The sequence below is a fragment of the Fukomys damarensis genome, unplaced genomic scaffold (genome assembly GCF_012274545.1).
Source record: "Fukomys damarensis isolate Sample0158 unplaced genomic scaffold, DMR_v1.0_HiC HiC_scaffold_1, whole genome shotgun sequence".
In the NCBI taxonomy this organism is placed as follows: Eukaryota; Metazoa; Chordata; class Mammalia; order Rodentia; family Bathyergidae; genus Fukomys; species Fukomys damarensis.
This window is the reverse complement of record NW_022900913.1, coordinates 54447438-54461703: the sequence shown is the minus strand read 5'-3', so window position 1 is coordinate 54461703 and position 14266 is coordinate 54447438. Positions and strand designations below refer to the sequence as shown.

The following is a 14266-nucleotide window of genomic DNA, read 5'->3' as shown; positions in this document are numbered from 1 at the left end:
ATATATATATACACACTATATATATATATAGTGTTTTCTACAGTCTATTCTCTAGCCTAAAGCATAAATACCCTTTCAAATGTAATCTTCTAGGAGACTGCTTTACTTTATACATTCAATCTACAATCTACCTGGAATTTATTTATGGTATAAAGTATAAAAATCAAGATTTTTTATCTAAATGGCTAATTGGCCTACCACCATTTATTCAAAATACCATCTCTTCTTATCACTCTAAAAGCCTACCTTTGCTATAAATCAAACATCGATGTACATGCAGACCTGTTTCTGAGTTCTAGTCTAATCCTTTTTTGTTTGTTTTTGTTTTAGTTGTGGAAAGTTAGTCTTGCACTAATACATTGCTTTTTTAATTACTAGAACTGAAGTAAGATTTGGTGTCCATTAAAATAAGTCCTTCAACTTTCTCCTTCAAGATTATATTGATTTTTCTTGGCTCTTCACAATTCCATTTAAAGTTTAGATGTTTAACCCCTGCAAAATGTTAATGGAAAACAGCTATATATTGTAAAGAAACTTAAGCCACATGTAGTATTTTAGCATGAAATCATGATAACATTTTTTAACATTTACAAGTGCATCTTAATATGAAATAGTCTTTTAGTCAGACACCTGCATCTGATCACAAGAATTAAACGACAAAATTCTTTTTTTTTTCCTCATTGAGTTTATTGGTACATTTTAGGTATACAGTACAGTTACATTCATTATTAGGATCTTGTACCTTTACATGGGAGATCTTGATTCTCATTTCTTCCCCTGGTCCCTGCCCTCCCTTCACCCCTCCTCCCCTCCCCCTTTACAAACACCTCATTTCCATTTTTTCATTTTCTTATATTTTTTTCTTTTCCCTTATTAGCTTTCCCCTACCCTTCCCACTTTCCCTACACCTTTAGCCCCTTTCTTCCTATTTCACATTGTCCATTATATCATTAGGACCTTATGTACTATTCACCCCAGAGAAACTATTCGGTATTTACACATCACTTATTTATTTCACTTAGGAGTATATCCTCAATATGTATCCATTTTCCTGTGAATTAATCTAATGAAAAAATTCTTATTTAATTTTTATTTGTTATCCTTTAGTAGGATACCATCTAAAGAGAACATATATACTGGCCTATAAATGTACCTTATGAGTTCATAATGTCTCTAATTTTAGTGTGTGATATTGTTTCGACTGTTTGGCAACTGAACATCCCTAAGCGTGGTGACACATATAACATACATCATATAAATTTTTAAAAAAACTATTGTTTAACTGGTTATCTCATGCTGGCTTGACATGTATCTCTTATCACAAGTAGCTGGAGTGCAAGAGAAAGGCAGATGCGTGAGTCCAAAAGATCATTATCATAAACAATATCTTAGAAACTTGTACACCCAAAAGGCATGAATATATACACCATGAAATAGCAATGAATATCAGTTACATGAAACCCTTTGTCCTTTAATTTTGTTTTGTACCAAGAGCATTTTAAATAAAGCTTTACTGTTTTTCCATAGAAAAGCTAGCCATTTGACCATGACCAATGTATACCTATCACAATAATATGTTCAGCAATGTATTTTCCACAAGGCTATGGAAATTACTTGGGTCCCCTTTGTGAACACAGGCTGGAATAAATTTTTCCACAGAGAAGCTCCTTTATATATCTAAAGGAGTCCTGTCCAGTAGTTTTCCTAAGCCCAAGAGTCTTTGTTGTCTTAACAAATTTTTAGATGACCTATGAGAACCAGATCATAACAATTAATACATTATTTTTGACCAATGAAAGATTCCTGAGTTATTATATATAAACAACAATAGGTACTGTATTTGTAAAACCAGTTGATATTATTTGGATCATCTCATAACTTGGGGGAATCATGTCTTTAGTGACACTTATCTATAAGCCAACCTGACATCTTTAAAAACCCAAAATGCCAAAAGACAAAAAGCTCAAACAAAACATCTGTATGTGTTGTAACAAATTGGACAGACACACACACATAAAACAACTTTTCATAAACCAGAGTACACTCAGATGTATTTGGCCAGGTTGAATTATAATCACTTTTATAATTCTTAGGTTTATAACTATAAATATGACTAGTCAGGACTTTGTAGATCAATTAACAGAGATCTCATAATAAGAATCAAACAGAATAAAAATCTTCTACACCTGTGAAAGCAAAAACAATTTTAAGATGTGTCATTGGTCTCTCTGGAGGGAGAGTGGAGACCCCAGAGAGCACGGATTTATAAAGACAGAAAAGGAGATAGCCTGGGGAGAACAGCACTTTATTCCTTTTTCTGTGCTGCTCGACAATTCTGTGTCTGTGAAATCAGGTTTTATACTTTTCTAGACAGGCAGTCTGTCCTCACTAAACTTGTGATCCTTAGTTTACATTTTAAATCCTAGAGAAACACCATTGGCATTTTTGCATGTCTCTGGCCTCTGTTTACCAAGTTGCACATCAAAGAGCACACCAGGACCCTATCCTTATCAAATAGTACTGAGAAAGCAGGATGCCATCATTACTGACCATGCCCAGGTTTACCTCAAATGATTCAGCCATCTGCTTACTGTAAACTACTCAGCCATTTCTTGAAAACCATTTCTTCCTCATTATCTGTGCAGTCATCAGGTCACGGGGTCTCTGAGTTTGAACAATGGTTACTGAGAGAACTAGGAAAACATGTTTTCCTCTGCCAGTGATGTTTTACAAAGCATTTTCTATCAGCTATTGCTAAAATTATAATTCCCTTCATATAATTCCCTTTACCATATCCCACAAAGATGGACCCTAAGCTAACAGTTTATCTGGCTAGAATACCCAGTTACACAGGCTTCTCATGGTTGCTGATAGCCACATATGACTGTTCTCTCTAAAGGGACAGACTGTCGCAAGTAATTTTAATTATCTCTAGTGGGGGTCTTCTCAGGCCAGGTTTCTATGTAGAAGAGACTGGGTGACACTTTTGAAGCTAAGTGTGAATTCTATGTGGTGAGGGAAGAAAGCCTGCCAAGGCTCCAATCCACTGTGCTGTAGATGTCTACCTATGACCATTTTTTCTATTTTGAAAAGAAACCAAGGGAAATAAGGCACAGTCATCTATCCCTTTTGTTCTGTGCCCAATCTAAGCAGGTTTGCTATGACTGTAGCCCACAAAGAGGATAAGGAGAAGTTCCAGGGGATTTCTGAACTTAACATAGAAGTCATATTGTATACTTTAGAAGTTATGAGCTGTTTACAAGGTCTATCTGGTGGATCCGGGTTTTAAAAGTCTAGCACATTTGTCATTGGTTCCATTTGTGTGACCACTTGGAGTATGGCAGACTCTAGGCAAGAATAAATAAAACATTTAAGAAATTACAGCATGCATAATCTAAGCATGAGCACACTAGAATGAAAGGGCAGGTTGGGGAGAAAGTCACATTTAGAAATTGAAATAGTGATTGAACCTGCTGGACTGAGATTGTTTCATTAAAAGAGGTTATCTATAAGTCTGATACTTTTCCATAAGTCTCTTTAGTTTTAGCTGTAAGAGACAATTTGAACAAATTTTGCTAAGAAATATAAAACTCTAGCTGAGCTTTTGTAGATTTTACCATAGGTTTTTCTAATGATCCACACCCATGATCAGCTATTGGTAGAGCTGGAAAGTGCCAGAATGGGTCAGTGACTGGAGCCCCTTTTTATATCTAGTTTTATTACTATGGCATTATTTTATACCTCTTTTGTTTATTCTTTTCCGCTGGGTGATGAAGTCCAAGTTAAAGAGAGACCTATGTCAATCAACATGAATCTCTTGCTATCCATCAAGGTTAGTTAAGTCTCTTCAGGCATTACTTTAGAACCATGCATAGAGCCTCTCACAGAGCCTCCTCTGTGAGTGTCAGCTGTCAGGATGGGTCATGGCCTTGCTTGAACATGTTGCTTTCAGTGAAAATGTGGACGACTTTTCTCTCTCGGTGACCCTCCTTTGGCACACAGTACATTTGTCCTCTGGAGTCCAGCAGTCTCTCTGCTCAGAAGGTTGAGTGACTTACCAAAGATGAAGGATCCTGTAGAAAAGTTTCCCTCATGTACTGGATTCGATAAAGGTTGACTTTGAGGGCCTCCCCTCTTAGCCCAGTTACCTTTCTAGTTTTGGTCTCCAAACTTTAGTTGTTGAACACCCAGAAGAGAAGATCAGTGACATTAGCAGTGCAGTAGGAGCCGTGTACTTAACTGTTATAATTTTGTCCATAAAGCACTTTGAAATATAAAGCATAGTTAGAGGGCTGTTATTTTTTTATCAACCATGGTTGTTCTACTTGACCTTATAATTTGACCCATGCATTCTTAACTATTTCTTTGGCTTTGTCTCCTCCAAATTTAAAATCTATGCAGCTACCAAGGTGACAATGCCAGGCACCTACTAAAGGCCTTTAGGTACACCCTCTGTAGAGTAACTCTAACTGCTGATCACAACTATGACCCTCTTCAGCTGGAAGTAGCCAGAGCTGTCTTTGCCCTTTGTCCCCTCACAGCAGTTGGGGTATTTCTGCAAAAGGAGGAATATTGCAGATAAGTAAGTTAATTAGATATATTGTAGGTAGTTATACAGGGCATCCCTCAAGGAGCCAGCCCTCAAGGAACCAACACAGCAAGGAGCCAACACAGAGGACAATAAAGACACAGTCACTGAAGACCAGAATTGTAAAAGGAGAGAAACTACTACGCCTTTGTACTTTCCCTGGGAATAAATAGCAGTGATTGATATTCTAAATGGGTTTCAGTCACCTGGGTGGAGGGCCAAGGTCTTAACCTAAACTTTCCAGGAAATATCCCTGACCCCCACCCTTACTAAAAATCCTTGTAGGCTTGCTATGTGACTTGCTCCCCCATTTGATCCCCATCTAATCAATATTACCTGGGTGACTGTACTTATAATCTTATTGGTTGGTCATGGTTTTGCCCCACCTTGTAATTTTCCATTGGGTCTTACAGTTTTGTGCAACTCTGTACCTGTCTCACCACATGGCTTTGCTTTATAAAACATCTTGGAGAAGGGTGAGCAGGCAACCCACTTTCCAGTCTCCCTTCTGTCTCTTAAACAGAAGCTTTCTTTCCCTCTATAAAATTTTCCTACTCTTAAAAAAAAAAAATTAGAGTCATCTTACCAATTTCCACCAGAACAGCTGCTATAATTTTGAATGAGACTACACTGAATTTATAGATCAGAGAATTGACAGCTTCATTAAACTGAGTTATTTAGTCCATAAACATAGCATATCTCTCCATTTATTCATGTTTTAATTAATTTCTCTCAGCAGTGTAGTTTTAATTGTTGGAGGTCTTAAATCTTTTATTAGATAACAATGTATTTTATGTCTTGATGCTATTATAAGTAACACAACTTTTAAAATTCACTTTGTAATTCTTTGCTCCCAAAATCCAGAGATATAATTTGTTTTCACATATTGATCTTATAGCTAGTGATCTTGCTAAACTCATTTATGACATTAGACTCTGGTGTTTCCTACACATACACGTATATCATCAGTAAATAGTGATAGTTCTAATTCCTTACTTTTCTGGACTCTGCCATACCATATTGAATAGAAGTGGTAATAAAGGAATACTTGTCTTATTTCTAGTTCTAGGAGGAAAATAACCAATATTTCACCAGTAAGTGTGATGCATGCAGTGAGTTTTTGCACATCACTTTTGACTGATTAGGGACATTCTCTTCAGTTCTTAGATTTCTACAAAGTTTATTATTGTTATTTTTAATGGGTGTTGAATTATATCCAATTATTTTTGTACAGCTATTGAGATAATTACATAATTTCCTCTTTTCTAATCCTCTTTTTCTTTGTTAATGGTATACTGATTGATTTTTTAATACAAAATCAACATCTTATAGAGTATAGTCATAATATATGATAGCTTTTTATGTTTCACTGGATTTAATTTTCTAATGTGAAGATTTTTAAATCCTAGGATTTTGCATTTCTATTTATAGTAGAAATTAAGTTATACTTTTCTTTTTTAAAAAAACTTGCCAGGGTTAGCTGTTGTGAAATGAGTTGGAAAGTTTTTCTTTCTTCGATTTTCTAGAAGTGTTTATGTAAGAGTGGCATTAATTATTTTTTCTTTAAAGTAATTTGGAACTTTGCTGATGACACCATTTGGGCCTGTAATTTTCTTTTTGGGAAGTTTTTTGTTGTGGGTTCAATTTCCTTTATAGCTGTAAGACTCTTCAAATTTTATACTTCTTGTAAGTCACTTTTGCTAAATTTTTTCAATAATTTATCGATTTCAACCATTTGAAAAATTTATTGGCATAAAGTATTTGGTTATATCTTTTCATTATCTTTTGAATGTCTGCAGTATTTGGTGTTCTTTTCCTTTTTGATATTGCTACATTTTTGCTTTCTCTCTTTATATTAGTATTTTTTACTATTATTCTTTTGAGTTTGTTTGTCTGGCTTGTCTTTATGTTCTTGAACTAAAACTACTACTGTTCTACAATTGTAAATACATATGCACTTGTAAAGAAAATAAATGCACAAAGTACTACATCCATCAAGAAACAAAATATTTTAGGTATTTTAGAAGAAGAGGATTTAGTTCAGGGAACTGAATTTGTGATCAGTCTTACCAAACATTTATTCATCTCACCAGTCTCTTTAAGGAACCAATTTTTGTCTTTATTGATTCCCTCTCATATTTTTCCCTTTATCATTTATTTCTGCTCTTAACTTGTATATATTTTTTCTTCTGCATTCCTTAGATCTAATGTGCTATTATTTTCCTACTTATTAAAATTCTTGAGATGACGGATTTTTCAACCTGTCTTATTGTGTGTGTGTGTGTGTATATATATATATATATATATATATACACATCCTTAAGCATCATTTTAGCAGCATCACATTTCAATACATCATATTTAAAATTTCATTAGGGTAAAAACATTTCTTATTTCCATGGTTAACTTCTTCTGTAACTCATGGGTTATTGAGAAACGTATGGCTTAATCTCCAAATATTTTGGGATTTTTCTAATTACTTCTCTTCTACTGGCTTCTAGCTAAGTTTCATTATGGTTAGAGAATATACTCTACATGACTTCCATCCTTGTAAGTTTGAGACTTGATTTATTCCTAGCATATAATCAATTTTAGTAAATGTTTCATGAGCACTTGAAAAGAAGGTTCACTCAGAAGTTGTTCAGTGCCAGGTCCTACACCTGTCAGTTAGGTAAAGTTTATCAATCAGGTAGCTTACTAATTTTTTGTGTATTTGTCTAACAGTAATCAAGAAAGGTGTGTTAAAATTGTCCACAATGATTGTGAATTTATCAAATTCTCCTATTATTTTTGTCAATTTTTACTGGCATTCTGTCAATAAAATGCAATGAGAAAACTTTAATGTATAAAAATGGAGAGAAAGAGACAAAACTAGCCCTATTTGCAGATTATATTATTGTTTACATAGAAAATCCAAGAAAATAGAATTTTTAAAGACTACTAATAGCAATAAGGAAAGTTGCTAACTTGTGGGTAGAAAATTAATATAGAGAAATCAGTAGATAGAAGCTATCAGGTTATACTAGAAGGAATGATTCTATTCACATTATCAAGAGCTAAAACAGAAAAGATAAATGTATAATAAATAAATTTAATAATAAATATATAATATGTATACCTTTTAAAAATCTTTAAAATGTTCCAGAAGGACACAACAGGACATATAAATAAAAGGGAAAACATACTTGTACTATGCCTTTTGACAAAATGCCTCAATATTATTTTCCTGCCTTGGATTAAAAAAATGCCAGTCTCCCTACTTTGATTTTTGTTTGTTTGTTTTGTTTTGTTTTGTTTTGTTTTTGGTACCGGGGATCGAACTCAGGTCCTTGCACTTACAAGGCAGGTGGCAGAACCACTGAGCTAAATCCCTGGCCCCCTACTTTGATTTTTAAATTTAGCATAATTTCAGTAAAGCTGTAAATAGATCTTTTAAAACTAGGTGGAAAAATTCATGTTGAAAAATAAAAAAATGATTGCAAGGGAAACTCTGATAAAGAAGACCAAAGAAAGGGGATTACTAGATCTAAAAATATTCTACAAAGTCTCATTAATTAAAGCAACATAGTACTATTCCATGAATAAGTGAAGCAATAGAATAGAAAAGGAAGTACAAAAAACATACAATTGCCATCTCAGTGGAAAAAACAAACTATTGAACAATGGTGGGACAATTATTAGCTATCTCAGAAATATTAATGTTGCACTCATACATCATTTCTTTCTATGATATATTTCAAATGGATCAATCCTTAATTATAAATCAATAAAGGCAATAAATGAATAGGGTAATTTTTAATAATCTCGAAATATTGAGGCCCTGTTAACTATTCCAAACTCTATAAATCACAAAATCTGATATTCAACTCTATAAAAAGAATTGTACAAACTTCTGCATAACTCACCATATTCTAATAAAAGACAAATGATCAACTAGGAAACACAATTGTAACTCTTCATAGACACAGAATAATCTTAATATATAAAAATCTCTAGAAGTGGACAAGAAAAAATTCAGTAATCCCTTAGAAAAAGAAATGTTATAAACAGACAATTCAAAGAATATATAATCTTAAATGTATTTTAAATGCGCTATTTCACCCACGATGCAAACTAAAATTGCCGTAACATATAATTTTTCACCATAAAATTGGCAAAAATCCAAAATTTGATATTATGTTTTGTTGCCAATGCTGTGGGAAGCAGACACTCTCACACCTTGCTGCTGGGAGTATAAATTTGCACAACCCATATGGATAGCAATTTGGCAAAAGCTATAAAAATTACAAATGTATGTACTCTTGCATCCAATAACTCCAAACTCTGGGGAATTTGCCCTACAGATACATTTGCATATCTATCAAGTGGCATGTATATGGTTTATTTATTGCACAATTGTAGTAACAAAAAGATTAGAAAGAACCTGGATACTTGTCAATAGGGGCCTAGTTAAATAAATTCAGTAGAGTACTTTGTGACTGTGTAAATAAGAAAGCTCTTTGTATATTGATAATGGAAAGCTCTCAAAGATAGAATAATTGAAGAAAGTCAGGTGCAAAATGATCTGCATAACATCCTAAAATTTATATTACAGAGGGAGAAAACAATATGTTTTGCATTTTTACTATATTTATTTTATCTTTATTTGTAAAATCTCTGAGACGGCAAATAAAAGAATAAAAGCCATAGTTAGCTCGCTTTGAAGGCTTGGGAACTGAGAACATGAATATCACCTGTGAAGAGATTTTTTGTTGTGAGCTTTTTCACATTTTTGATATTTTTTACCATGTGAATGTATTAGTCAAGTTTCACTAGAGGAACAGATTTAATATAAAAATATGTATATAATCATATTAAGAATTTAAACAGTAGGCTTATAATGTCAGCCTACAGAACTACGGGTAGAAGAATGCAAAATGGCCATCTGTGCGCTGGAGAGTAGGAGGATCCAGTTGAAGGTCAAAGGCCTGGAACTCTGCAGAGTCCAGAGCAAGTCCTGTTGGAAAGCCAAAGAGTCTGTGCTGGAAGGCTGAAGAGAGCACTAGAAGCCTTAAGAAACCGGAGATGAACATCCAAAGAAATGGGGAAGACTGGAAATCCTTTGAAAAAGGAAAGACTTCCTTCTTCTTTGCCTTTTAATTTTGTACAGGCTACATCCCTACTGGTTGATACCACCAACATCCAGGGTGAGTCTTCCCTCCTCAGTTTGTAGCCTACATGTCAGTCATCCACAGACACACCCAGAACTTTACTAATCTGCTAGGCAGTTCCTACTCAAAAAAATTGATATGTCACAATCAATGATCACAGCGAATACCATCCTGACAATACTATTAAATATATGTAATTCCACACATGGCGTAAATACACTGGAACTCTAGCAGGACCCTCTGAGCTATTACTAGGCACATCAGTTAGGGTGATTTTGACTGTAAATGTTTAAGGCCTTAAAAAGTGAGGACAATTCATCATCACAACTCAACTAATAAAACATCCAAAGTTAGAATGACCCAGGGCTGGAATAGTCTCTGTAATTTCACATAGATAGTAGACCATGAGCAGCCAAAATAGACAATGTCCACATCTTCCTGTGCCCAGAAGTTTCCAAAAGATTCATCTCATTTCCAATTGACAGTAATGTATAACATGAGCTTCAGCTGAGCTTCATATCTGAGCTTCAGCTGAGAATGCCACTCACTAGCAATACTGTTATAATAATATTGTATTGCTATTATGATGCAGTTACTAAAAACTTACATATCATTTCAAAGTCACTAATTTGGAGATAGTAATATTGTACCCATTCACAGATGAGGAAATGAGGTACTGAGAGTTAATTTGCCAGAAGTGTCTGCTGCTAACTAGTGGAGCTAAGATCCATAAAATTCCAACTATCATGTATGTTACCTAAAATTGTTCTTCAGTGTCTGTAACAGGAGGAGGATGTCATCAGCAAAAAGAAGGGGTAAGAATTGCTATGGGTTATATATAACCATCACTGTCTCTCCCTAGGAACAAACTCATCAAATCTCAGCCCCTTGTTTGCACACAGCAAACCATCAGTGATGGACACTGACCATTTGTGAGCACTTTCCCTGTTCTCCCTCTCCTGCCTGGGATCTTTCTTGAAGCAATGGCAGTAGTTGCTCCACCTAGAGAAATCTCCAAACTACCAGTCACCATGCCTATCAGGGATGTTGCAATGAGCTTCAGGGAAGAGGTACGCATGCCTTTGGGGCCAAGATGGCAGTAAGAGCCTGGAGACCCCTGTGGAAGACTCTCAGGTGCCCTCATGAGTTGTCACATAGTCATGGTTCCACTGTAGCCCAAGACTCAGTGGAGCCTCAAGGCTGCTTCTTCCTGGCCAGGCAGAAGTGGTAGACACCAAGCTATGTCAGTAGCTATAGCTGTCTCCACAGAGGCAGAGCCTGGCAATCACATGAAGTTTTTGATTTGAGTGAAAACCAGCCATGCCTGGCCTTCACAGACAAGTCTGTGCCCCTGTTCATAAGCTTATCACTGGGTATTTCCTAGTTTTGAGGCCTCCACACTCTCTGTGCCTCACTGGCCACCTAAAAGCCCACCACTACGTATGTCAAAAGCACTGAAGAAAAAGAGCTTTTATTTTAAGTAAAAACTTCTAACTTCTAGGACTTTGCAGCAGCTCATCTGCCCTTGTGTGCTAAAAATACTGGGGTTTTCCCCCACATCATTAATCCAGTAGTTTTTTCATACACTGTATCTGTCTGTTCATTGAGTCAGAGAGGCAGTGAGTCAGTTTCCTCACCTCCCAGGCACGTCGCCCAGGGGAGGGGGTGGATATATTCTTAGCAGGAGCACTTTGCTCTTCTTATGTAAACCCTCAGGGAGGTGGATGCCGCTAGACTGCAAAAAAGAGGAGAGCAGAGATGACAAGAGAATGAAGTTCCCTCAACAACAAGCGACCTACCTGTGGATATAACAGAGCTGTCGGCTAGAGAAGAGGAAACAGAGGGAAGGAATTTCTCTCCTTCCCAAGTCTCCTTCCTCAGAGGTACCAGACCAGTTGGCTCAGTGGGTTCTGACCTGCCTCTCCTATCTGGGATTGTTCTTCAGTCTTGTCACTGAGACCTTCAAAGCAGAGGACCTTCTCTGGATGGAAATCAGAGATTCGGCAGAAAGAGAAAAGCAGATTCAAAGCCTGAGAGAGACTTGAGTCCGTGGCTGGAGGGGGCGTGTAGAAATTTGGGGTGGAAAAGGGGCACACTAAGGGCAAATAGGCAGCCCTGGTGACAACCGCCAGGGAACTGCAGTCTTATAACAACATGGAACTAAACTCAGCTACAGCCTGAATGAGCTTGAATGTTGATTTGTACTCACAGCTCCAGAAAGGGGCCTTGCCTTGCTTCGAGTGGGAGACAAGTAGAGGACCTGGCTAAGCCGTGCTGTCCCCAGACTTCTGACTTTCCGAACTGTGAAAAAAATCAGCGGATGCTGTTCAAAGTCATAAATTCATGGTGATTAATTTGTCAGAGCAGTGACAGAAAATGAATGCACAGATGTCCCCAACAATTGCATTCCTCAAACAGGAAACGCTTGTCATTTCCGAACACCTGCCTCTGGCAGCAGGCCGGCAGAGTCCAGCCCGACGTCTGTGCTATTCCCGCTACTGGACTCCCCTCCCTTCCAGAAATCAGCTATTTCAAAAGCCTGACAGAGAAAGAGATGAAGGAAAAGAGGAGGCTAGGTGGGAGAAAGAAAGTGAGAGAGGGAGGGAAAACATGGGCCCTGGTATTGTTATTCCTATAACCCCCACAGGCATGTAACCCGCAACAGTGCCCTCTTAGTGATTAAGAAATGTGAAGTTGGCTGCCTGGCCAGATGGAAGAGTGAGGCCAGGAGGCCTTGGGGATGCTTTGGGACCCAGCAACTTGAATATCTGCAGAGAACATCTTGCTAGCAGTACTCTGGCTGTGAAAATGCAAATGACCTAAACTGGCTGCCAAGCGTCACCTGGGAGGCCCAGCTGGCATCAGTATCCAGCTGGGCTCCATTCTAAACCCCCTCCCACACAGCCAATGTGGCAGAACCCTCGGGTGGCATTCAGAGGCAGCCCGGGGGTTAGTATGGAGGGGTAGTGGAGGGTCTCTCTCTCTCTCTCTCTCTCTCTCTCTCTCTCCCCCACCTCTTTCCCCTCCTCTCTTTTCCATTTCCCCTTTTCCCTTCTCCTCCTCTTTCACCTTCCTTTTAAGTTCCAAAGTAAACTCTGAAACTAACGCTCTTCCCAGCTACCCTTTCTCCTATGTTCTCTCAATTTTGTGGAGCAAGTTCACACCATTCATTTGTAGTCCTCATAGACAGGAAAAGGAAAAAAGACAAAGTTAAAGCGTGCATCCAAAAGTCATCTTTCTCCACCTCCAGAAAGTCCTCTCATGCCAACACAGAGCCCCACAACTCTGTTCCCACTAACCCCAGGGAGACAGCTGGGGAAGCAGGGCAGGATGGCCATGGTTAATACACCACAGGGAAAGACATCTTGTGGTCATCAAGAGCTTTTATGCTCTGAAAGTCCAAACATTCTTCTCATCTGGTAAAATCATGATAATGACTGAATTCATTGCCTAGCAGGAACCAGTTCTTGACTTTACACCCATGCATACAAGAGCACAACTCATAAATAGCTAAATTTCATAATATATCCATCAACAGTTGAACGGATAAAGAAAATATGGTATATACACACCGTGGAGTCCTACTCTGCCATAAAGGATAAATTTGAGTCACATAGGAAAATGGATACGCTTTGAAGCCATAATGTTAGGTAAAATAAATCAGACACATAAGTTTAAATATGACATAACTTCTTTTATATGAGAAACCTAAAGTATAAATAATTTAAATAGCTAAAGCAAAGATAGACAATAGGGCATAAGAAGATAGTTCTTTGGTAAATGGGAAGGGGAACTTGTGATGAGAGGAGGGGAGGAAAGGGGGAAGAAAAAATTAAGATACGTTATGTACATGTACCCACTCCCCATAATTTATATAATCAATATGTACTACAAATATTTACTAATAAAAAAAACTTAAGGAAAAGAAAACAATCAAGATGCAAAGATCCAGATCCTTGCTTCCTGAACTTTCAATGGATGATTTGTTCATGACCTTCACATGGAGGAAAGAGTAATGTCTTAAGAATTTGGGTCACAAAGCTCGAACAAGAGAGGAAATCATAAAGATCCGAGCAGAAATCAATGCAATTGAAATTAAGAAAACGATACAAAAAATAAATGAAACAAAGAGCTGGTTTTTTGAAAGAATAAATAAAATTGACAAACCCTTAGCTAATCTTATCAAAAAAAGGAAAGAAAAGGCTCAGATCCATGCAATTAGGAATGAAAAAGGCGAAGTCACAACAGATCCGAAAGAAATCCAGAGGATCATGAACACCTACTTTGAGAACCTGTACTCTAATAAAATGGAAAACACAGAAGAAATGGACAGATTTCTAGATACTTATGAATTACCAAAGTTGAACGAAGAAGATAAAAACATTTTAAACACCCCAATCACAATCAGTGAAATTGAAAATGTAATTAAAAACTTACCAACAAAGAAAAGCCCAGGCCCTGATGGATTCACTGCTGAATTTTACAAGACATTTAGAGAAGAACTACTACCATTACTCTTCAAACTTTT

The 14266-nt window shown here is 36.8% G+C and overlaps 1 pseudogene; it reads right to left on the bottom strand.

Moving 5' to 3' along the window:
* Positions 1-14266, bottom strand: part of LOC104871461 — a 71005-nt pseudogene that overhangs the window by 11017 nt on the left and 45722 nt on the right.